At 42.6% G+C, this 26,010-nt stretch overlaps 1 long non-coding RNA gene across 1 annotated transcript in view; it reads right to left on the bottom strand.

Moving 5' to 3' along the window:
- LOC146789956 (uncharacterized) overlaps window positions 1-25,370 on the bottom strand; it is an 83,158-nt gene extending 57,788 nt beyond the window's left edge. Inside the window, exon 1 of the long non-coding RNA XR_014969504.1 lies at window positions 25,070-25,370. This is a non-coding gene — a long non-coding RNA (uncharacterized LOC146789956). The remainder of the gene's footprint in view (window positions 1-25,069) is intronic.
- Between the last annotated feature and the right edge of the window lie 640 nt (window positions 25,371-26,010).

Below are 26,010 nucleotides of genomic sequence, written 5' to 3'. Positions count from 1 at the left end.
GGACCTTATGTACGTAGTAAATTATTAGGTCAAGATAGAAAATTTTTACTCGATACAGGGGCAAGTCGAACAACTATAAAACGTAGTGAAGTTCCAGGGGCACCCCTCTCAGGCTCACAAAATATTTCCCTTGGTTTTTCAGGCAAACCTATTGTTAATGAAGTGTCACAGCCTCTGCCACTCACGATAGGACCTCTGACCCGAACTACAGATTTACTGCTTACTAAATCATGTCCAGAAAATCTATTAGGAATAAAAACGTTAAAAGCCCTAGGAGCTATAATATGTTGTTCTCCGGAAGGAGTAAGATTGTTTTTACGTGATTTTAAAGGTCACTATGTATCTAGAGACATGGATCCCCGACTACAGACTTTACCTACACGTCTATGGGCACAAGGCCCTACTGATGTTGGTTGCATGAATATTACACCATATCGAGTCACACTAAAGGCAGGAGTGGTGCTACCACGAATGCGACAATACAAGTTACCGCCAGATGCTGTAGTGGCTTTACTACAAATCATTGACGAGCTCATTGCCCAAGGAGTAGTTGTGGAAACAGACTCCAATATATGTAATTCACCGATAATACCGATTCTTAAACGAACAGATCCGAAGGCCCCGCCAGTATATCGATTGGTTATTGACCTGCGCGAGTTAAACAAATGTATTGTGCCACAATTCCCTGTGGTCCCAGATATCTCGTCATTACTGACAGCTATTGATTCCGAAGCGACATTCTTCACTGTAATCGATCTCAAGAATGCCTTTTTCAGCGTCCCAATAGATCCGGAAAGCCAATATTTGTTCGGATTTAGTTTAAATGGACGTAGCTTTAAATTCTCACGCGCACCTCAAGGATTTACAGAAAGCCCCAGCATCTATAGCCAAGCATTGAAACGAGAACTTGACAGTATCCACATGCCAGTTAACACGGCTCTGTTTCAATACGTCGATGATCTGCTGATCACCGCAAGAAGCGAAGCTGAATGTGAAAAAGCGTCACTGACAGTTTTACAATTTCTAGCCGAAAAAGGACACAAGGTTTCCCCTTCTAAGCTGCAATTCTGTGTCCAGCGAGTTGTTTATCTTGGACACTCGCTGGACAAGGAGGGAAGGCAGCTTACACCCGACCGCATTCAGTTGATAGTTAACATGCCAACACCTAAGACACAAAAGGAGGTGCGGGCTTTCATAGGCCTCACTTCATATTGTAGACAGTGGATCCCGCAATATGCATTCCTAGCAAAACCACTCATTCAGTTGACAACCCAGGAGGCAGCCACATCGACTATTCTCCCTTGGACTCAGGAACATACACAAGCTTTTGAAAGCCTAAAGAAAGCTTTATGTCAAGCACCAGTTTTAGCAACACCATGTTACAGAAAACAGTTTACACTCTTTGTTACAGAACGCGAAGGTACTGCCTTGTCAGTACTCACACAGGAACAAGCAGGAGCACACAAACCATGTGCTTATTTTTCTAGTACATTAGATCCAGTAGCTCAGGCTTTGCCTGCGTGCCTGAAATCAGTAGCAGCGACAGCTTTAGCAATCAGACAAAGCGATGCCATAGTGTTAGGACATCCATTGACAGTTCAAGTACCACACGCAGTAGAGGTTCTTGTAAATAGAACACAAACACAACACTTGACCGTAGCACGACTTACAGGGTATGAACTGACACTGTTTCAGCCGCATATAGAAATAAGACGCTGTAACACATTGAATCCTGCCACACTTTTGCCAGTAATCGGAACAGACCCACTAATCCATGACTGTATTGAAGTCATTACTGTAACGACAAAACCCAGACAAGACTTGACCGATGTTCCATTGTCAGAACCAGACTTGACATTTTATGTCGATGGTTCATGCATGAGAACAAGTACAGGAGAGTTAGTAGCCGCTTATGCAGTCACAACCGATACTGAAGTTATTGAAACTAATCGTATAAATACTTTGTCAGCTCAAGCCGCAGAGCTCATCGCTCTGACACAAGCCTGTATTCAAGCCACGAATAAAAAAGTCAACATATACACTGATTCACGTTATGCATTCGGAGTTGTACATGACTTCGGCGTGCTGTGGCGAGAGAGAGGTTATTTAACTTCCCACGGTGCCCACATTCAGCACGGACCCCTCATTCATGCATTATTAGATGCAATACATCTACCCACTGCAATATCAATTATGAAATGTAAAGCCCATACAAAAGTTACTGATACCATTTCCCAAGGCAATGATCTAGCCGACAGAACAGCTAAACTGACTGCTCAAATTCAAACCCCCGATATGACAAAGACAATAGTCCCGACACCGACACATAGTATGACAGTTAAAGATCCTACTCTTGACGTAATTGACATACAGACACATGCTACACCAGACGAAATAAAGAAATGGACTGAATTAGGAGGGATCCAAACGGACCAGGGATGGATGATGAAGGAAAGGTCTGTGTGGTTCCTCCCTGATTCAATGGTCCAAGTCGTAATTAACACTATACATAGTCCAGCACATCTAGGAGAAAAAGCTATGCTAGATAGCATTCAACACATTTGGTTTAATAAGCATTTACGAGCAGCAGCCAAACAAAAGGTCCGTACCTGTATGATCTGTTGCCAGTTCAACCCGGGAAAAAGTGTTCCCGTAGAACAGGGTGGATTTCAGCCTCCTGATCACCCTTTTGAAGTCCTACAGATGGATTATATCCAGATGGAACGATGTCGAGGATTCAAATATGTTCTCGTGGTTGTCTGCGCTCTGTCCCGTTGGACAGAGGCGTACCCAGTTTCAGATTACACTGCCCCGACTACTGCCAAACAGTTGGTTCGAGAATTCTTCCCACGATACGGTTTACCACGTGTTGTCTACTCAGATAACGGCCAGCCGTTCTCATCCGAATTAATGAAACACGTTTCACTTCTGTTAGGTTATCAGTGGAAATTCCACTGTGTCCGACATCCCGAGGCAGCAGGTCTCGTAGAAAGACATAACCAGACACTGAAAATCAGACTGTCCAAAATATGCAGAGAGAAAGGTGTCGACTGGATAGTAGCATTACCAGTTGCACTCTTTTACATGAGAATGGTAGCACACTCTAGAACAGGGCTATCCCCGTATGAGGTGATCTTCGGTAGACCACCGAATATGTGGGGGACGCCTATACCACGCAAAATAACTGATATTGACTGTAATATGCTGACAGATTACTTGGCTTCCTTGATGTCTGCACTACAATCTTCTCGTTCACAGGTAGCTGCAGCCTTTCCCGACAACACTGAGGCGAAACCCCATGACGTTGTTCCGGGTAATCTTGTCTTTGTGAGAAATTTCGACAGAAAAAATCAACTGGAGCCCAGGTGGAAAGCACCCAAGTTGGTCCTGTTGACCACAAGAACAGCCGTGAAGATCGAGGGCCGCAAGGGTTGGATTCATTCAAGTCACATAAAAAAATTTCATGGACTACCTTCAGATATAGACACTGTGCCCTGCACTCCCTCACAGACTGATTCAAAACTTCCTTTGGTGGAAAAAACGGAAAGCGAACTTTACAAACTAAAGCTTAGGCCCACCAAGTCGAGCAATTTGATTGTTTAAGTCCTCTCCAAGGTGAAGCGGTTGAATTGTCTCTGACATGTATCCCCTGGACCTAAGTAGAGGAAATACCGGAAAAATGTTGAAACGACAGGCGTATTGTAAATCACTGCGTAGCCACTGCATAGTGACATTATTAATCTTGTTTTTATTGAGTCTTTTAATAACTATTACAAGTATGTTGTTGCACATATATTACCCTATTTCCAGACATGTTTATAATGTTGCTGCTGAACATTCTTTTAGTGACTTACCTCCGCATGAATTGTCTTATAGACTTGCGCTGCGCAATAACACTTTCATTAGTATGTTACACCATTCCCATCAGACTAGTAACGCCACCAATTGTTGGGTGTGTGGCCGACTCCCTCCCTATCAGAATTATGAAGGAGTCCTGCCATTCTTTCCGCACCCATTTACACATAATGGCTCCTGTGGAGCATGGTTCAGTTTAATTAATTCCATAGACTCAGACACAGCAGTTTACCAAGACCATTGGATATGGGGAAACCTGAACCTAGTTTTACTCAAAGTCTGCTACCCTGACAAGGAGGGTCGCCCCAAAAGAACAGGAACTGATCTAGAAAATGAAGTATATGGATTAGGTAATTTTACACCTAATCTCATGATTCTAAATGTCGTATCCGAAATTGAGCTAGTCTTACCCACCATGTCAGTATTCCCAGCAAAGGGTGAATTGTGTGTAAGAAAGGTTGGTTCTATACATATGGGCCATAGTAAATGCACTACTACAGTAGAATTCAGTGATCAAGGCAAATCTTCATTCAGAACTTCTCGCCACTCCTACTTTATATGTGGTCAGACTGCATATATGCGTCTACCTCTAGATTGGGATGGTACCTGCTACATAGCATTCCTTTTGCCACCTGTTTTCCTAGCTCCTCCTGATTATTACAGAAATATTCATTTAGTGCACAATAGAGAACGGAGAGATCTCCCCATTGTCGATTACACTGAGACGGCATGGGACAAGTATGTAGATTTCAATAAAGGCATCTTTCCCTATATAGGTACTGTTACTAATAGTAAGCTAATACGTAGATTAACTAGAACCCTTGAAGCAGTAGTGAATGAAACTATTTCCGCCTTAGGCAATTTAACAGAAGAACAGTCTGCTATGCGGATTGTTGTGCTTCAAAATCGTCTCGTCCTTGACGTCATCCTGGCTGATAGGGGCGGAGCTTGTAGGGTCATCGGATCAAGTTGCTGCGTATTCATACCAGAAAATTCGCCATCCGTATATAAAGCCATCACTCGCCTTCATAAGATAGTAAGCCAGATACACCAGAACCCAGGCACTTGGACTTGGTCCAGTTGGTTTTGGAATACGGTATCAGCCTGGGGATGGAGAGTTCTATCCTTCCTAGGTATAAGCCTTCTCATACTATTCAGTTGCTGTCTATGTCTGCAATGTGGACCAGCAATTTGTGGTCTGTGTGCCACATCGTGCATTCCACATCAAGATTTTCATTCAAGATCCCGGAAGAAGAAAGAAGAACAAATGATGCTATATGAACAGATAAATGGATTGATGAAGATTGATATCTCGTGAAGGGCAAGAAGGGGACAAGGAGGGAATGTGGAAATATGGATTTTTCTGGTCAGTTATGTCCCCTATCTTGGACCCCAACGGTTCTATGTGCATGTCGCAAGTACATGTATGCTCCCTCCAGTTCCAGTAATAATGACGCAAACACATGTGCGTCCATCGTCAACATGTCCTCTGTCAGATCCGCCATAAATGGGCTGGATATTCCATTCCTAAATATGAAAGGCTACCGGCTTTATATGGTTCACTTATGCCATTTTTACAGTTCAGGCAAAAAGGCCCTGATTCTGTCATCGAACTCCTTTTGCCTTCTGTCTCTGAAAGCTCCAGTTCAAGCCTGCATCCGTGACCATGAACTTTGTCTCATTCTCTGCGCGGCTCACGAAGCCTGACATCAGCCTATTCTCTGCCAAGAACTGTATTTCACCTTCGAATTATCTGCTTCCCCCTCAGCCGATGCATTCCTGCCTAGTAGCTTAAGTAAACATTTTTCCAGTTACCAAGCAAAAAGGCCCATCTTCTCTGTCCTCATGCAAGTAATTCATAGCCCTGTTACCATGGAATATTCCTACCCCCTCGCATTCAGTGTAGACACCTAGACGCTTGTACACGCACGCACAGTCAGTATAGAATAGATTCTGTCCGAGAGTCCTTCTTTTGTGGATAACATAGTTCTTTAAACATAGGATGTAGATATGATTTGGGATTAGGTTGACTTGACCCCCCAGACTTCTTGTCTCCACACGTAGCGCTAAATGTCAAGTCCTCGTCACCCCCTAGTTATACGTCAATAATACGTCAGACTGCTGCGCGCGCATCAATGCCAAGTATTATCTTATAGATCCACCTATGTATTACATCATAGCCAATCATGTTCCTTTTTACTCATTATTACACCCATTTTCGGCTACGCACACCAAAACGTCAATGTCCTTATCAATTGTTACGCCTACTGTATTCACTTCATTATGATGTATGTATTATAAAAGTTACTGCTTGTCAATAAAGTATGTACTTCACTTCCTGAACTCCCGTGGTGATGGAACTTGAAGCATCCGATTATAATCGCTTATTGGAATAAAGCCCATTCTGAAACTCTAATATCACGGATTCTGCCTCTCATTTCATTGAGCTATTTTATTATGTTCCTGTATCAAATTCAGTCCCGGTAAAGGAGAAATATTTACCACACAGCGGTAAATTAGAGGTAAATGAGGTTTTGCATTGAGAAATTACTATGAAATTACCGCTGCATCAACAGGTTGCAGACATATAAACACATTTATGCTGAGACTGCTCTTTTGCACTTATTCCGCAAGCTATGGTCACACAACATCAAGTTTAGTACATCCTTGAACAATACGTCACCCACCACTACATCATGGAACACTACACTGTTAAGGTCAGTAATATAAATATGTTAAGGGTTAATTAATTGAGAAATAGTCTATGGGTAACTTCTTTAAAAACATTGAGAAAATGGGCGGTGCTACACATCATTGCTGAAGACGTGGTAATATGAAACCCAGTGGTGGTGCTGCTGCAATGCTCCAGGACAGGGTGGCACTTGATATAGTGACATGTAACTGCTTCTCCATATTTGTGTCTAGTTTTCAGAAGTTTGTGGCTTTGGTAGGTTTCCCTAGATGGCCGCCGAGCCTGGGGCCAAACACCCAGGTGACCCCCCCTTGCAAAACCAGGCCGTTTTGTGATAGGTAATTTTGATGTCTCCTCAATATGTTTTGGGCCCTTGCCTGTTGCGGGTACTTGGGCCACCCACACGAGTGAGGTACCATTTTTAACGGGAGACCTGGGGGAACGCTGGGTGGTAGGACATTTGTGTCAGCCCGGTGATCCCACAACTTTCCCACACAGACATTTAAGAAACAAGTGATTTTTTTCAGCTAAATTTGAGTTTTGCAGGGGATTCTGGGTAGGAAAACCTCAACCAGAGATGAAATTGCAAATATACAAAGAGACTATGCTCCCATCCAAAGACCAGGTAGTCCATATACCACACAGGATAAGTCTAGTTGATATGATAAAGCCCAGTGCCACCCAGAGTCTAACATCCTTAAAAGAATTTAAAAATATCAACCTAGCTAAAGATAGCAAATCAGGCCCATTAGCTCTCTCTATGCACAATACAGGATAATAGTACCCATAACCGGGGAAAATTGGTACTGCATCCCCTGTATGAATTTCGGGGTACTCATGACAGTCTTAATCGGAGTCTAATATTGAAAATAATCTCAACCATTTTGGATTTATCATTTATTAAAACCGCTGATCTGTTGTCTGTGCAGTTCAAACAAATACAATCTAACTCTCTTCGTGAGTCCACTTTACACAACTTGGATCTCCAATGAAATTGTGACTAGAATCTTAGATTTAAGTGTGTATTTTATGGAATGTGGTATTAGGGTTGAGAAATGGACCCCGTTAGAAAGCTGTGAAATTATGACTATGCTCATGGAATGTGCATGGGCTGATCTATCTACTGTCTGACACAGATACAATATAGGGCTGGCCAGATGTAGGTGGTCAAATAGCGATTGGTAATTCTGAAAATCGCAGAATTTCAGCGTTAGCGATCGTTCTTAACCCATGTGAGATGTAGAGGCAGAAACACCGAATCGCTAAATAAGGAATCGCTAAAAACAACGGAAAACAAATAGCGATTCCTTATTTAGCGAAAATGGCACACCAACTAAATATTTAGCGATTAGCAAAATAAGGAATCGCTAAAATATATCGCAAAGAAATGTACATAAACTCGCTATTACAGAATCCTTAAAAAATCGCTAATTAAGAGTCGCAAATTACCACAAACTCAAAGCAGGTGGTAACCAGGTGCACAGCATATAAACAGTGCCAGAATGCATCAGCCTAAACACAATGGCGGTCCTCTATGTCATAGCAAGGCGGTTAAGGATACGAGCTGCAGCACAAAGGATCTGGAGACGACAGGAACGCGTATACAGGTTGCGCATCACCTTATTCCAACTCACAGAGGCTGAAATCCATGAGAGGTACAGGCTTCACCCAGACACCATCCTGGACCTGATACGGGACCTGCACCCAATCCTGGAGCAGCAGACACCAATGGGGCACACAATACATCCACATGTACAGGTACTCTGTTGCCTGCACCTACTGGCATCCAGCAGTTAACAGGGGGTAATAGCTGTGGCAGGTGGAGTCTCACAGAGTTGCCTGTCACGTTTCTTCAATACATTCCTGGACGCCATGTTGCAAAGGATGCCACACTACATCCAGTTCCCCAGCACACAGGCAGAACTGCATAAGAACAAGATGGACTTTTATCAGAAGGCCCAGTTCCCACACGTCATAGGGTGCATTGACAGAACACATATACCAATCTGCCCCCCCGCTGTGACTGAGTACATCTACAGCAACCGAAAATCCACACATTCTATAAATGTACAGGTTATATGTGATGCTTCTCACATCATCACCGACATAGTTTCAAAATTCCCAGGGAGCAACGCATCATTCCTACATATTCAGGAACAGTGGGATCTATACCCGTCTTGCTGCGGGTGAATTTGAGCAGGCTACCTGCTAAGTAAATCCATGTCACACACCCTGAAGTATACATTTGATGCAACGATTGCTGACTGTAAATAATTTTCCTTTCTTTTACACTTAGGTGATAGCGCATATGCGGTGCATGCTTTCATCCTGACGTCGTACCTCAACCCATCTACCTCAAGTGAAAGGAGATATAATATGGCAAATAAATCTATGCGCAATGTGGTGGAGCATACTTTTGAACTCCTCAAAAGCAGGTTCCGCTGCCTCCACAAAACTAGAGGTGCACTGCAGTACCGGCCGCTGATCTGCTGCAAAATTATAGCTGCATGTGCCATGCTGCACAACCTTGCCACAAAGAGGGGGACACCCGTGGAAATCAGTGATTCAGAGGAGGAGGAAGAGGAATGTCCCCAGCCACAGCACAGCACTGCAGGCGTCGCAGCTGCACCAGATGGGAGACAGAGACGGGCAGAGATCACACACAACTATTTCTGAGTAAGTAATGAGACAAAGCTAGTAACTACAATTGTGTGACGGCATTTAATTGACCTTCAGTTAGGCAATTGTACAGCACACCGCAACACTATGATGGCCTCACTGTGCCTGGTCAAGCCAAACATGGCATAGTCACTCCACCATGCAACATCCCTAGTCCCATCATTGTTTCCAATGGGTTACGTCACCCACCACACAATGGAATGTGATGGCAGTGCTTATCTCCTGCGCCCACGCGCAGCACTGCTGCATTCAGCAGGCACACTGTCCTCGCCAGTGCTGTGTCCTAAGGCTGAACCGTGCCTACCACTGCGCCTCCTGTTCTCCTGTAATGGAGGGGTGATGCTGCTGCGGCTTGTTGCCTCCTCATTCTCAGCCCCATCCCCGGTGGCAGCAATTTGGTTGGTCTGAAGCACCTCCAAAGCACTGGTAACTGTTACCAACCCCTGAGTGATTTCACGGCTGCACTTGGCCATCTCCAATTGCATGGCCACTGAGCGCCTGCTGAGGACATGGGTGGCATTGCACAGCCGGTTAACTGCCTTAGTGTGCCCTTCCAGTCTCTGTCCATCCCTGCGCCTTGCACCACGGTCACTATCAATCTTGCTGCATAATAGCCTCACAGCATCAGACATCTCCTTCATGCCCTCTGCCACGGTGTTGTTGAGGCAGGATATGGCCTCCTTCATGTCATTGATGTGTCTATTGTTTGCCACCATCTGGCGATGTATTGCCCTCCTTGCAGGTGCTTCACTTTAAGCATCTGCCCCTCCAGACCGGAGAAGACACTGGACTTCTCTGCCTCAGGACTGTGTGCCCTTTGTTGGCATCTACGTGCACCTGTGTTGCCAACCTCCATGGGGAACTGTGTTACAGATACCTGTCTATCATCCTGCGGGGTCTGTTGTGCTCTCTGGCTCTCATTCTCTGTGCCCTCCATCACCTGGAGGCTAACCACTGTATACCTCCTGGCATGTGGTGGTGGTGATGGAGGTGGTGGTGGTGTGGCGCCAGCAGGTGAAAGGACATCCTCCTCCAGTGTGATTTTCTCCCTGGAAGTCTCTCCTGTCTCCCCTTCTGCAGCCTTGCGCGATTTTTTTACCTACATCGGAAATACCGAGTTCTTAATAGCGATTCGGTAAAAATCGCTATTAAGGAGTCGGTATTTCGATTTTACCTACATTGGGCCCATCATTTCTAAACTCTTTTCCAATACTATTATTTCAAGACACATGGAGAGAACAAGCAACACCGCTGCTCGGGTTTAATGAGTATAGTCTCCCGGCAGTGCATACTAATAAATCACGTCGTGCAAAGTGTGGGCTCTCATGCTACATTTCGGCTGACCTAAACTTAGTAGTTGAAATGGTGGATTTCGATCTGGACTGGTTACAATGCCTTGTGTTACACTACACAGAATTTAGTCTAATTATACTTAATGTATATCTAAGTGACAGGAAAAATAAAACTACGCAGCTGTGTGTCTTGCGGGATATCCTAAGGATATTAATTTTCTGGCATCCTGAAGCCGGTTTTATAGTCTCTGGTGATTTTAATCTGCACCTGATTTCCTTTAATTCTGCAAATGGTAAGACTAATGGAAATGCACAAGAGTGTTGTGATATAATGTTCCAGGCTAGGTTTAATTTGTTAAAAGAAAAATCTAGGCTCACTCCATCGTTTAAAAATTCGAAACAAGGGTCAAATATTGACTACACATTTATTTCAGAAAAGTTAAGCTCAAAATTGTCTGAATATACAGTAACCCCTTGACTCGTAAGTGATCATAATCCCCAGATAGTAACATTGAATTCTTTAGTGAAGTGTACCCCTAGATTTAAGGAGCTTCCCAACATGGCTCACTCTTCATATAATCTGAAGAGGTTAGTCTGGAATATGGACAAACAAGAAGAACGAACCCGAGCTGCTAAAACATTAATAAATGAAGGTGAGCAGTGCGGGTTGGGGCTGTCAATATTATTAATAAATGGAACTACATAACAACATCCCTGGTGGGGAAATCTGCAGTTCAAAAGCATACAAAACCAAATAATCTATTAAGATTGTCAAACAAATGGTTCACTTCTAAATTACTTAAGTTTAAAAAAATCACTTAATAGAGCTACATGGGGGGGCTTACTCCTACAGATTGCATCAATCCTATTCTGTATATAAGAAAAAAGTTACGACACTGAGAAAAGTTTATAAACAAGAAATTTAGACAGCTAAATCTAACTATCAAATAGGGCTTTGGAACAGCTTATTATCTGCCTCCAAACAAAATAAGGCAAAAAGGTTTTGGGCAGTAATTAACAAGCTCGAAAGGGGAGGCAGTAGGGCATTATGTGTAAACCATATCAGAAACTGGCTGGGTAACTTTTATTACTAATCTGTACAGCATGGAGGATCAATCTGTATATCAACCAGATATGTGTTTTAGTTATGGGAAAAATCATCAAAGACTGATATGTAGAGTGTTATGTGCCAGGGCAATAATATTGTGAAACTTAGTGATTCCAGTTTTGATTTGAGTATTAACTTAGAATGTATAAGTTGTAATCAAATAACTACTCTTCTTCGTGGCCTTCGTACAAATGGGGCTCTTGCCTAAGGGATCCTTCACTCAAAGTGGGGGACACAGTGCCAGAGCCTGAGTTTGTCCTTCCTGTGTGAGACATAAGTAGCACCTGGGACCTCGTGCATGAAGGGTGCACTGCAAACATCTTCGGACCCTGTTGGGGCAAATGCACAAACAACGTCTAGTGACCTTTAAAGAAAATGCAGTTGTAATAATCTTGTAACTGAAGTTTATATTGGATTTCAGACAAAAACATATTAAAAAATAGATAAGACGGCTCAGTGGGACAATGCACCTGCTCCAGAAATCTGTGTGCACTCTGCAGGGCGCAGCTGCCCATCCCGGCATACGCCCTTTATCCTTCTGAGGCCGACAGCAGGAGGCAGCCGTGTGTGATGGCTCTGCGAACTGAAGTTTCCACTGAAGGTGCATGGGTTTAACCTAAGGTCACAGGCTTGACTCCTGTCCGGTCTTTTATCTTCCACTCACTTGGGTAACAAACATCTGTCATACGGCGCCAGGAAACCCCCATGTGTGACCGTGTGCTTTACAAATACATCTTACGTCTCTGCGCCATTGTCGGTCACTCGTAGCTCTAGGAAGCCTCAGACGTGGTTAGAAAGCGCTGCATGAAGAAACGTACTGTTGACTCTGTTTTCTTTGGCCTCTCAGAGGCGTGTACAATCCTTATGAGGACTCGCGCACTCCGATGTGCGCACTGCATTTAAAGATTGATTACAGCCAGTGGCGGCTGGTGAGATTTTAAAGTGGTGAGGCTGAAAATTTTTGGTGTCGAATGGCGCGCGAGCGAGCGCAGCGAGCGAGCCCGAACCACCTACGGAGGGTTCGGGGGGGTTCCCCCCCCGAGAAAATTTTGAAAAATTAGCAGCCAAATGGTGGATTTTCAAGACTTTCGGAAGCCATTGTGCTTAACAGAAACAGGCCACTGCCTCCCCTAAAACTATCATCAGTTCCAAGGCCTAATGAATAAACCATTCTAAATTGCAATAAACCACAATTAATTTTAACAATGTTGCATAAATAGGTTGGATCTGCCTACTGACCAAGTGGCTACTTGAGATAAAATTGCATTCAAGGTAGCCCATCAGAGTAAAATGCCTTCTTTTTCCATATAGAATTGAATCTCATATTGGTTAGTGTTCATTTTTTGGAACTCAATAGCATGCATAAAGGCACCATGTATAAACAAAAAACACATAAGCAATAGCATACAGAGATAAAATATATACATGCATGCAACACATAAAATGTTTCCCCTACCTGTGCTTGTCTGTTTCCTTTATGAATCATTTGTTCAAAGCCAAGTACACAGGAGGTGAATGAAATCTTCATATGATATAATTGGCTACAGATAGAAATATTCATTTGAAGAAAAAAATAATCCAATCTTATAGACTGTCAACCAAACTTTGAGCCGATGGGCTACATACAGGGTAGATGGCTGCTTGCAAAGACTGATACTAGGAAAGAACAATGGTTCTGTTGGGTCAGTCCGAGTGAATACCTTAAATGTTTTGGCAGACACAAACTATGAATTCACCTGCAGTGATAATTAACTAAACACCACAGGTTCCCTTTATGTCCAGTGTAACCTATGTTTTGGTTTTTCATCGAACACACACAAGTACAACTGGTGTACCATCTAAAACTGAACAGCGCATTGCTCGGGAGCAGTGAAACAAGTGGAAATACACAAATTCACAGTATGTGCAATATAACGTCGAAACGCCAATGCCCTTTATTTCAATTCTTGTTATGCAAAACCTGCATGATACGCTGTATTCTAATCTGGACTAATGTTTAAAGTAATTAATGTCCATTGCAGTGAAGCGTTTCTAAAGGAACATCTTCGATTTTATACTGGGACCTGGTACATTTTCAACCCTGCATGCTTGTTTCTATATTGAAGAGCAGTCGATGGCTCCTCCTTTGATGCAGTGGCAAGAACGGTTTCCTCATGAGAATCTGCTAAGTATATGGCAAGTACCTATTTGTTTGCTGCATTGTACTTTTCAGTCTGCCAAGGTAAAGAAAAAAGCACACCAATACCTTCCACAGGCTATATTGAACTTCAACAAAAAGTAATAAGATGAACCTGGACATTGTCTGCTGCGCATGTTTACAACTTAAAGCTTTCTATAGCAGATGGTCGACCTATGTTCCTTGAGTGCCCTCACTGCAGTGACGCGTTTCTAAAGGATGCAATGTATACTTCTACTTGGACGACTGACACACGTTATAAAAATATGAACATCCGTAGATGAAATCAATACACCTGCACAACCTTGTTTAAGCCTCATTACTAAAATGACTCTTTTTGTAACTAGTCCTTTACCTGCCTATCTCGCGAGCATGTGGCCTTTGCAGCATACGGAGATGGAATTAATAATCATGCATTATGAATAGGGCTCCCGGTTTAATGGTATTTATTTTTTTGCCATTTCCGTCTGTATTTATCCATATTTATTTATTGGGCATTTTATCTGTATTTATCCACATTTATTTTTCCCACATGTAAAAAACGAGGCTACATCTAGTATTTTTCCACATTTATTTAAACCCTGGCCACTACACTGACCACTTGAAATACTGACCCCTTGAATTAAGGTGCTCTTTCACACAGACTCCTTTCTCAGACCTAAAATACATATTTGCCATCACTGCAAGTCAGTGAATTTAATATGAAAGTCTTCAAAAGACACACATGAAGTAACCACCTTTTCAGACACACCGGGCGCAGTTGAAAAGCGACAGACTTGTTATAAATGTAAATTTGCTGCAGAAGAAACAGATCTTGCAGGCTTTGTGTTTGAGGATGAGATCAGTGGAATCAGACCAGCAGGAAGAGCAATAAGGTGCAGCTTATAGGTAAATGTACTCCAGAGCTAAGAAACAGCCTTCAGTGAGCAATAAACAGGTTATTGGCATGCGAGTGACGCATTTTTAGGAAGTACCTCCTATCCATCAAATCTATGATTATCCCTTCTGTGCTGATATGCATAGCTCAACTAATGCAAGCACCCTCACTTAACACTTGGTGTCTCTGGTAACAGAGATGTGGTCTCACGGCTAGAATGTCGACTTTGGAGCTGGGAAACCAAGGTTCGAGTTTCGGGCTCGACTCCACATCCTGTGATTCTGGGCAAATCACTTAATCTCCTAGTGCCTAACAAAATGAATGTGTCCTTGTGTAACGAAACAGTTGCTCATGTGAAGCGCTCTGATTGATGCACGATGTCTCGGGTCTAGTTCACGCTACATAAAACTAAAAAAATATATATATATACTACTTTCTCCCAGTTTGAACGTTATACTACGGAATGAGCGGTCCTGATCCTTCCTACGGAGCCGCACTGATACATGTACATTCCACAAGCATTGCACTTAAATTCTTTGCTGAACCATGCTGAAAATAATAAAAACTGAGGGGCAGTTTCAGGGTCACTGCAGAAGACACCGCCCCGCTCTTACTGCCCTCACTTTTCTCAGAATTTTAGTTGCCCTTTATAACGATCAGAATCACTCAGGCAGCAGGCTCAGCTGTAACGCGGTGGGCCTATAAGTTAAAAACTGCCAGCCTGGGCCTCACCTGGTGTGAACTGTTTGAGTTCACAAGTCCTTCCTCCTACTACTGCCCTACTCCGGACAGCAACAGGACACACTGCCTCGCCTCCGACCTCGACCTTGGTTCTCCGCTCTGCAGTCCATCCATCTGGAGTGGAGAGTAAAATGGCTGATACTCCAACTGCCGACTCACGCACGCGGGAAGCAGTCAGATCGACGTCATCGAGCGATTCGAGCCTGCGCAGACGGTCAGGGGTGGGGTGACACCTTGACAAGCTCTCCTCCACTCTCTGATTGACGTGGAGAGTTAGCGATCCCGGGCTTGTATTTAAAACGCCCGGGGCTAACTTAACTTCCACGTCATCAGGGGGTGGAGACTGGGCCTTCCAGCTAGGTCTTTGCCGAGCTGATGACATCACAGCCTTCAGGGCTGTGATGTTGTCGGCCCGGCAAACACATAGCAGGCTTCTTTGGGTCCGGGAGCAAATCAGTCACGTGACGTGACAGCAGAGCTGCGCCAGTATTGGTGAGACTGCAGACTCTGCAGTGAGACAGTGCCCCGTGTTCTACTTTGGGATTTTTTTTTTATAAAATAAAATGTGATCTAAGCAGTCCCTGTGTTCTACTTTGGGGATTTAAAAAAAAAAAAATGTGATCTAATCTCTCCTCTTGAGAAATGTACCTGGGGCGGAGCCCCGACGCCCTCAAAGAGAAACCGCCACTGATTACAGCGCATCTGTGCTTCTTGGCACTTGCAAACGAGGCAGAGGCAGAAGCAGTCATGTATAGAACACACACAGCACCCCCCTCCCAGCGTGCATGGAAAAACACAACCCACGCCTTCACAGTACTGCACAGGACACGGCAGACAGAGTGGACACCCAGCCAGGGGCGTAGCTTCCATGAGTTCAGGAGGGGGCACTGACACCGGGCCCCAGGCACCTGAGGGACCACTAACCCTTGAAGATTCCTGTATTTAACAGTTCAAACAGCAGCCAACGGGCCCATTTCCTGCTTTGCAGTAGGACCCACGACGCACTGACCACGCCACAGCGTCCAGGGGGCCCTTTGCCTGCCTTGTACTAGGACCCACGATGCACTGACCACGCCACAGCGTGCAGCTGCACAAACTGTGAAGTGACAGAAACCAACCTCTCCTTCGTCTCTTTCCTGCACCCATCTCTTTTTCTCTCTCTCCCTCTCTCTCCCTTTCTCTGTCTCTCTCTCCTTTTCTTTGTTCTCTTCCCCTTTTCGTGTTTTCTTTCTCTTCCATTTTTCTCGCTCTCCCTCTACCTTCGGAGTTTGTTTACGTTATAATTCCTTTCTTTATCTTCCCTCTTACCTCCCGTTTTCTCTCTTACCTCCTGTTTTCTCTCTTCAGATTCTCTTGCAGGCTCTCTCCCCACGCTCTTTCTCCCTCTCCTTCTCCGTCTCACCTTACCTGTACCCTCTCCTCTTCATGCCATCTGTCTCTCAACCCTTTCTTGCGTTCTTTCCTTTTATTTCTCCCCTTCCTTGATTTTTCTCTTCCTCTCCCACTGTTCTCTTCGTCGTTCTTTCTCCTACCTCTTCCTTTATATTTGCTTCTCTATATTTCTTTCCTGTCCAGTGGGTTACAGTGTGGCCCAAGTAATTACCGGAGGCTGAGATTAATTCCAGAATTTTATTCTGTTTTTTTAGTTCACTCCACATCAGCATCACAGCTTCCTCGTCCTGTACACCTACAGCACAGCTGTTTTCTGCTTTGCACCGCTGTCTCTCCTCTTGCACAGCTGCCCCTCCTCCTGCACATCTCTCGCACAGCTGCCACTCCTCCTGCATATCTCTCGCACAGATGCCTCTCCTCCCACATCTGTAGCACAGCTGCCCCCTCCCGCACATCTCTAACACAGCTGCCTCTCCTCCCGCACATCTCTAGCACAGCTGTCTCTTCTCCCGCACATCTCTAGTGCAGCTGCCTCTCCACCCACATCTCTAGCACAGATGCCTCTCTTCTCGCACAACTCTAGGTCAATAGGTCTCGCCTTTGGGACCATATAAGTGTTTAGCCATGCAACACTTGATGTTGTTGCACCAAGGATATTGTGCTGAATAACTAAACACTTATAAGGTCCCAAAGGCGAGACCTATTGGCTATGCCAATGCTTGTTGAAGATTGGGGTTAGATCAGCTCACAAGGTCCTTATTATTTCCTTACTGGGCGAGTCGATTCCGTTGCTATGCTAACTGATAAAATTTTAGCAGCTGCTGAAATTTTTTTAATATTGACTGTTTGAGATGTATTATATTTATATCCTTTGCCCTCAAGATTTTTTTTTTAATGTATTCTTATTCTGCCCATTTGCACTGTTAGGTATTCTGTTGAACTTAATGTTCATGCTGCTAGGGTGATAATCAGAACTGTAATAATTAAAGTTATCCTGCTATAGTAATTATTGATGCAATTTCATAATCGGTTTGCACAATGGAACTAATGTCTAGAGCATGTTTGCACCTTATTATGCAATGATCTAGCCCATTTCTGACAGATTTTATAAAACAAATTGTATGATGCTTGATAAACTTGATTGGTTCTATAGTATAATTATGAATGTATCGGTAAAAAATATTTGTGGTACAGTTTTTATATACTGTTCAATGGCGAAGTTGTTTTAATTGCAATGATTTTTGTTAATCAACCAATAAAGATCTTAATAATAACAACAACTAATGGGGAAATAGTTTCAGACAATGAGGAGAGAGAGAGAGAGAGAGAGAGAGAGAGTGAGAGAGAGAGAGAGAGAGGGAGAGAGACATTCTGGGAATCAATACTGAGAGATGAAATACAGTTGAACACCTAGAGCGAGTGCTGCTGCTGCCAGGTGGTGATAAGAGACTGGGGACCATATGTATCAAAGTTTTTTTCCATTCTGTGTCTATGAGAAAATGTGTTCTAACATATGGCCCCTAGTCTAGTTTCTGCTAAGCAGTGATAGGGAGTGGGTGTTGTGTCTGCATCCAGAAAATGAGAAAGCAATTGTGCCTTTTGTCAGAGATGGTGGGATTTTACGAGGCGTGCCTCTCTCTGGCTGCAGCTGGTGAGCTCTTGGGACTGGCTGAGCTCACAAAGAATAATGTAGCCACAGTGCGTTGAAGATGACTGAACAATTACATGTAATTAGGAGTGGGTTTTATAAAAAAAAAATTGAGAATACCTTTAGAAAAATGTGTGCTAGTTTCAAATATTTGGGAACTCCAATTAGCAGCAGCCATCTGGGGTGTGGAATTTCACAAAATATCTACTTGTCCATGGGGCAGGTTGCTTCCTAAATCCACTTGTCCTGTAACAAAATCCACATGCCCTTTTGGTGCCATGTAGTGCAGGGACAAATTATGGCTGCTATCTCATTATATAAGAGCTTTGATATAGCCTCTCTGATTAGGCCAGGGCTCATACCATAGTAGTGTTTGAATACTTGCAATCTCCTTATGTTGCCATGTTTCCGCACATCTACATACTGGGGCTGAAGGTACTGGTAAGCAATATTTCCAGGGTTAGAATGCCCTTTTGAGTCTGTGCAAACCTACTAACTTGGATGTTTTAAGGGTTTTTAACAACCCTTCTCTAATATTTTCCCATACTGAAACATGTTGAAAACGTACTCCTGATAATGACAGATGTAAACCTTCTTCCAGAGTGGAGTAAAAAGTGGTTGGTGGGAAAGTGAACTTGCAAACACTCAGATTTTCGCATGAGCAAATCTACATATGCATTATTTGCTCATGATAAAATGCAGTTCATAAATATTTTCCAGGGATACAATTTCTTGTCCTACTTCTGTAAATTCTTGGGAATTCACGAAAGCCATATAGCTGCACCATGGGTGCACTCTTGAGACTCTCTTTAATAATTGGGCCCCTAATTTGGTCTGGCGTTGACCATAACCTTTTGCATTTATTAAAATTCTGTGTCTCTCTCTGTCTCGTCTGGCTTCACTGTGAGTGACAGCGTTCTGCTCTTTCACAAGGAGCATATCGGCACACAAAGTAGTTTTGCTCAGTGCCAGTAACTACTGCGGCAGTGTGTGCTTTTTGAGACCAAAAACAATTTTTGTTTTTGCCAATGTTTGTTATTATAGTGAGGTCCCAGCAGCTCCCACACAGTAATGTTTTACAAAAACCATGCCAAAACAATTCACACATTGACAAATCTAAAAAGCTGACCACCAATTCCAGACCTACTGGCTTTGCCAAAGCTTGTTCATTTTTGTTTCCCAAAATCTTATTGAAACTGGTAACACCGATTTTGCATTATGAATATCTTTTGGGAAATACTTGCATGCATTAACACATGTTACTAAATGATGGTGCAAAGAAATGGTTCCTGACATTTTACAGTAGTTTAGTAATCTGTTTTTATTCTGCTTTCATTTTTTTTAATGAACATTTTATTTGGAAACAAAAGAATCATCTATCTTGCTTTCACACTTCTGCAAATATTTGCATCAAATCAGAGAGCATTCTGGGAGCATTATACATAGCCTCATAATATTAAACTTTGAACATGTATGTACACATTTTTATACTGGAACCACCGTCAGTAGTGCAGTCAGAGCTTACAACATTTACTTAGAGCGCTGACCCTAATAATAAAGGCTTTCAATTAATGAACCATAAACACAAGTTTGAAAAGCATTAACATATGGACAAAAATATTACCTTATCTGCAGACAGTGCCCTTCCCTGATCCATAATGTGGTACTGCAAAATGGCAGCCAAAGGGTTTGTGCTTTAGGGGGTTGGGCCTACTTGTCCCAAGGACAAAATCCACATGAAAACTTGTTGCCCTTGACCCCAAACAATATGTCCTGGGCGTCAGGCTATAGGAATTCCACATCCCTGAGCCATAACTAGCAAAGCTGTACGTCCCTCATCATCCTCAGAAATATTCTATGCTTTTGATCCATTCCAGTATGATATACAATTTGACACTAAGGTTTCTACACTGGGTATTACTTATGATGGAGGATTTTGTTGTTTGATAGGGCACAAATGGACATTGGGTTATCTTCACATTATATTATATTTTGTATATCACATGCACAGCTCCAATTACTGTGGATGTCTCATAATGACAGTGGCATTTGCAATCTCATATTCACACGTCTTGAGATGTTTAACTGGCTTTTATGCACTATAAGTATCTTTTTAATGGATGGGGATGTCTTTGTGAATTTTCTTTTAATTTGTGATAACCCATTCTGTCTTTGTATGATAGTCACATAGTCATTTGTTGTGCCAGATGTCTGCAAATTCATTATGTGCTTCTGTAATATATATAATGTACTATATATATATATATATATATATATATATATATATATATATATATATATATATATATATATATATATATATATATATATATATATATATATATATATCCCAAAAACTCCAACACCTACTGTTGCATTGAAAAGGAAAGCACACATAGGTCTCCGGTTCCGAAGTGGTCACAGTAAACACAAAAAATGGACTTGCTTATTTGTTGCCACAATGGCGGACATCTTAGAATATGTTTACCATAGGACAGACTTCATTAAAAATGATCGAATACAAATAAAGTGCAAGTGCTATCAGTGTGAATAAAAACAGATTTTGAAGGGTAAAGAGGATATACAAAATACATCATTCCTATATGACATCACTTTAGCTTTTCTTTGCGATATTTATTCCTATCATATGGATAATCTTATTTACATTCAATGCTGCATTTATAGCTAATTTCATTTTACTGTCAAGTTCTCATGCCTAACAATCAATTCTACGTTGTATAACATATGTGTGTCATATATTGTCATCTATACCCTTGTTATATCTCCCGCCCTGTATGGGCTTTCTCATGTGTTGATAAGATAAAATAGAATATGAAAATTTCATTTCTTTAATATCTGTGAATCCGATAACGAGGTCATATGGACAGACAGGGAAAAAAAAGGCAAACCAACATTTTTTGTTGCCACTTATGTTACTTTTTTCATATGTCCCATCTTATTTCCTAGATGTAATCCCACTATAGGTGAACCCAAAGTTCTTCATCGTTATTTAGCCCTATGGGGGCATTTGTCTGGAGATCAATGATGTATTTTGATTCCAACATTCTCAGAGTCTTTACTCGATCTCCTCCTATTTCTTTTCTCTCCACTCGATCCAAACAAAAGAATGTTAAAAGGTCCCTATCACTTTTATGATGTGTTTCAAAGTGGCGCGCCACAGGATATGTTTTGTCCCGATTCGTTATCGCGCGCATGTGCTCTAGGACACGTTTTTTTGTCGGATGGATTGTACTTCAGATGTATCGCTTGGAGCATGGACACTCCAAACAGTACACCGTAAAGTCAGAATTACAATTAAGACATTTTGTTATTTCTCTTGTGGGACGTGTGTAATCAGGTCTTCCTCTGTAGTTCAATTTATTTTTGCTGTATTTGCAGGCCTTACAGTGGAGACAAGGATAAAAACCCTGGAGTTTTGGATGGATTCTGTGGAAGTGACTGTGGACAAGATGTCACCTAGTGACTGACAACGTCTATAGGTTATTGAGGGGTGTTCTGGAAGATGTTTTCTTAAGGTGGTGTCCGTTTTCAAAATGTGCCAGTTTATATTGAACACATGTACTAGCTCTCCTGATCTTATATTGAAATTCGTAATCATATGTGTGGGGCCTTCTACTTTCTGTTTCACATTGTCCACCAGTAGATCTTTCCTATCGATTTTTTGCACCCTTTCTGCAGCGTCATTTAGAGTCCTGTTAGAATATCCTCTCTCCTGAAATCTTATTATAGCTTCATTTTTTGCTTTTTTGTAGTCCCCCCGTCGGAGCAATTACGCTTTAGACGTAGAAGTTCTCCAAAAGGTATATTTCGTATAAGACTTCTAGGATGGTGACTAGCTGCATGTAGAACAGCATTCCCTGCTGTTGGCTTTCTATAGAGCCGTGTCTATAAGACATTGTCTGTTACATAGACCTCCAAATCCAGGTAATTCACCGAGGTCTCACTTATGATGCTGGTGAATCTTAAGTTGAACTCATTGTCGTTTAGCGTGGTGACGTATTCCTCACGCGAGGCCCGGTCGCCACGTCAAACGACAAAGAGATCGTCAATGTATCTTGCCCACATCATGATTTTGTCCATCCAACATTCATTGACCTCGCCCCAGGCCACGTGCTTCTCCCACCAGCCCACAAAAAGATTCGCGTAGCTGGGGGCGAAGCACGTGCCAATGGCCGTTCCACGTATCTGTCTGTACAGTTTGCCTGAGAACAGGAAGATATTATTTTCAAGGTAGAACTCAATCATTTTCATAAGCATTCGATTGTGTTTGTGAAATTTCAAAGGTTTTCTATTCAGGAACCAGTTTACAGCTGATATGCCATCCTTGTGGCTTTTGCATGTATATAGATTTGTGACATCTAATGTTATTAAAAGCAAATCTGATTCCCATGTGATGTCATCAATCAACCTTAGAAAATCCTGAGTATCCCTCACGTATGAGGATAGATCTCCGAGTGCTGCCAAATAGGTATCAATGAATCTGGAGGTATTCTCCAAGAGACTGCCAATTGACGAGACTATTGGTCTCCCGGGGGGATTTGCAGAGTCTTTATGAATTTTGGGAAGGTGGTAGATGGTAGGGATCACTGGCGCCTCACATTGAAAGAATTCAAATTCATCTTTATTAAGCATTCCTTGATCCCTCCACCCTTCCAAAAGATTTTGATACTCTAAAGTACATTTTACATATTCTGTCTTTGATATAGTCTCATTGCATTCTCCGTTCATGAGTTGTCTCAATGCTTCTTGTTCGTAATGTTCCTTATTGAACACCACTACGTTTCCTCCTTTATATGAAGGTTTTATTTCGATATTGGAGTCACATTTGAGGGATTTGATGGCTTCCCACTCCTTTCTCGTAATGTTGGAGTTTTTTTTAATCTCTTGTTCTTTAGATGTTTGTGCCAGTTTTTGTAGATCCATAAGGACAGCTTCATTAAAAACATCTACCGAATCATGGGGAGTTTGTGGCAGTTTTCTGGATTTCCTCTTGAGGCTGCTCGGATCCTTATGCTGTGGAACCCTTGCTGTCTCTAGACCTTCGATAGAATTAGGACTTTCATCCACCTGTGCCAATGATTGCATGGTCATTAAGGTTTCAAAATCATTGTCCAATAGTTCATCATTATTTTCATTGGCCTGCTCCCCCGCGTTGTTCTCATTCCTTGGATGAAGCAAAAAGATTTTTTGGATAACCCATTCTGTCTTTGTATGGTAGTCACATAGTCATTTGTTGTGCTAGATGTCTGCAAATTCATTATGTGCTTCTGTAATATATATATATATATATATGATTTCATGTATGTTCTTGCGGCACTGATAAAATTCAATGTACAGAACGAAATGCGACGACTGTCTTTTGCTATGAGATGTAATGCACTGAAAATAAAGACATTCTGGATTACATACATTTTGGAACTGGACTTTTATATGAATGGACTCTAACTTTCCCGTGCACTACCAACTGTGTATGTTGGATAACTATGGCACTCTTTATTTTCTACAATCATTGTTTCAACCAATGTGTATATATGGAGCAGTACATTTTTAGTGGTGGTAGTGCTGCTACAGGTCGTACAGGTGTTGTGCGTGTATGAGATCTCTGGTTATGCTCCTGAACGCGTCGTCAACCGAACCACAGAACCACCCACTACGCTAAATGTTGAGAATTCTTCATTAAACCTAACACACACACCACTCCTTCAACAGAAATACAGGCTCAGTTGTTCAGTCTTTGCAAAGGGCTGTTTATCATAGGATCTGTGTTAAAAAATAACCTGTCAATCTCAGTTTTCTGTAAACACTTGTGTGACATTATTAGATAAAACTTGATAACACTACAGCAGAAATACAATACTAGCAAATTATTTCAGAGATCAAATAACTTACGCTGCATACACCAACACTCAAACACTGTTACGTCAGTGTTGTGTGCTATATAGATAACTGGGCGGCTCTCCTTGAACATCGCTCTACAGGCAAGCTTTAACTTGAACAGCACACAGTCCACTTCACGAAAACGCTTGCTAGCATTGCACAAACTCACTAAAGGGAATCTCATATCTTACCAAGCGCACATCATTCCCCATGAAAACTCATATGCACAGAAGCAGCACATGTGAGCATATAGGGTTTCATCAATGCACACAAAGGGCTCTCTTGACAGCACTACAGACGGCACATCGCAAGATACATTTTATCTGCACAGCCAACTACACCAGGCAGATTCTTAAGTGCACTGCTCAAAACACACCAGGAACGCCACAGCTTGAATCGGCACACAGAACACTCCAAGCCGACTCTTATACTATATACTACTCACACGAAAAGTATTACTAGGACTGCACACAGCACATCCACAAATAACTGAGAGAAATTACATGCAGGACATACAAATCTCCGGAGAAGACATAAAACAAAACAAGCACAACTTCATGAAAACAAAACATACACAACCTACCACGGGGGCGCTCTTACCCTCATTAAACCAAACACAATCGACTAGAGGTGCAATCTAGACTGTTAAAGACCACCTATATGAGAGTTCTTGCTTTTACTGTACACAGTACGACATTATAGATCACTTACTTGCTGCGAGCCCCATTTGGACAACCTCCCTTTCCATTTCCAGGTAATTATTCAGGTCCGCTGTGCAAGATCTAAAGCAGAAATCAGAGTCGTGTCCTTATCCCTTCCTGAATCAGATGTTCACGGGAAGGAGAAAGGCAATCTAGCAAATTGTGTCTGGGAGAGACAACCGGGAGAACAACCAAGCAGAGAGAAAGAAATATGGTAGTTGATATCGATTTTCTAGGCAGAATGGGAGCGGATACAACACAGAACGAAGGAAGCGGAAACGGTTTACACTTCCGAATCAGCAGAGGTAGAGGCAGCACAAGCAGTAAATTTAGCTGGGTCGCTCCATGTATCATTGGATCTCTAGTCACTCATTGATCTTCTCCGTATACAGGCAGGTGCGGCCTTTGCTCGAATAGTGAGTGCCCTGAGCGGAAAGAAATTTGAGCGGTGAAGAAAATGAGGCAGAAGGGAGTCCCCTTTGTGTTCACAATGTCTGTTCTATCTTTGCCTTTCGGTGCAGTTTTTTAATTTATTGCGAACGCAGCCCAAAGGTATTGGAGCGATTTAAATGAGCACCAGTTACATTACACAAGGACCAGTGCTTTAAATAGGCCGCTACTCACAGGTACTGAGTATGGGCACTTCGTATTTTTATCACCCTTAGTACCGGCACTCAAAGGTAGGCTAATTGTTGTTAGTGTTCACGAGCAGGAACGAGGTTGTCTGACAGCCAAAGCGCCTCTGTTGCCCAAGCGGAGCCACCTCTAAAGTATTCAGCAGGGCTCATTTGCATAATGTCCGGTGTTCGCCATCACGCTGTGTTTGACAGAGCAGGGTCCATTCAGGCCCTGTACTGACATTCACACTATCGTGTGCATTTGTGCACTCACTGGAATCCAGGCATCCCGCTGACAGCAGCAATTAAGAAAGCCACCTCTTTATCCCACCTG

This window comes from Triturus cristatus, chromosome 10, assembly GCF_964204655.1.
Source record: "Triturus cristatus chromosome 10, aTriCri1.1, whole genome shotgun sequence".
Classification (NCBI taxonomy): domain Eukaryota; kingdom Metazoa; phylum Chordata; class Amphibia; order Caudata; family Salamandridae; genus Triturus; species Triturus cristatus.
This window is presented reverse-complemented; position numbering and strand designations above follow the sequence as displayed.